Source organism: Apis dorsata, unplaced genomic scaffold, assembly GCF_000469605.1.
Source record: "Apis dorsata unplaced genomic scaffold, Apis dorsata 1.3 scaffold_1274, whole genome shotgun sequence".
Taxonomy (NCBI): Eukaryota; Metazoa; Arthropoda; class Insecta; order Hymenoptera; family Apidae; genus Apis; species Apis dorsata.
This window is the reverse complement of record NW_006264371.1, coordinates 3,925-4,720: the sequence shown is the minus strand read 5'-3', so window position 1 is coordinate 4,720 and position 796 is coordinate 3,925. Positions and strand designations below refer to the sequence as shown.

Genomic DNA, 796 nt, shown 5'->3' with positions numbered 1-796 from the left:
TAAAAATATTGTTTATAATCATATATAATCAATATTATATATAATCATTGATATTTTATTTTTATTAATTAATTAATTAATAATTTAAAATATATTTTAATTACATTGTCACAAGTTATATTATCATTTAAATATATTTATAAATAAAATCATTTTTAAATAAGTAGAGAAATTTATAAATAATTTATATTCCTCAATATAATAAAATTTTTAATTTGATTTCAATTTTATAACTGAATAAAAATTTAATATTATTTACTTAGAGTATACATTTGAAAACTTCTCATCTAAATATTTTAAAAATTTCATAAATAATATCTGAAAAATGTCAAATACAAAAGTTTTACAAATTATATTTATTAAAACGAAAAATTAATTTATTTATTTTTATTTTTAGAATAAAATTTATTTCTAAGATAAAAATAGAATTCTATGTTTTTCTTTTCTTCACAGAAAGTTATATTTTTCTTCTTATTCTAAGAGAGAAAAAAAAAACTTTTACATTTAACATTTATTAAACTTTGTCTTAAATAAAGATTAAAATAAAAAATTTTTTTTCAATTTTGCTATTTCCAAAGAAGAGAATAGAAAATTAAGCAATACAAATAAAACTTTTTTATTTTTTTAATTGATTTTTGTAAAAAAATTTTTTTAAATTAAATTTTTATAAGTTACAATAGTTTTTAGTTATATAATCTTCAGTCAAATTAAAATTATGTTTTGTATTTATGTTTTCAAGTGNATTGAATATTTTAGACTTAAGAAATAGAAAAATAAAAAAATGAAAAAATATTTA

At 12.7% G+C, this 796-nt stretch overlaps 1 protein-coding gene across 2 annotated transcripts in view; it reads left to right on the top strand.

Annotated features, from left to right (window-relative positions):
* The window catches only part of LOC102680278 (mitochondrial 2-oxodicarboxylate carrier-like), a 5,295-nt gene that overhangs the window by 2,311 nt on the left and 2,188 nt on the right, over positions 1 to 796 (top strand). The gene's annotated exons all lie outside the window — the stretch shown is intronic.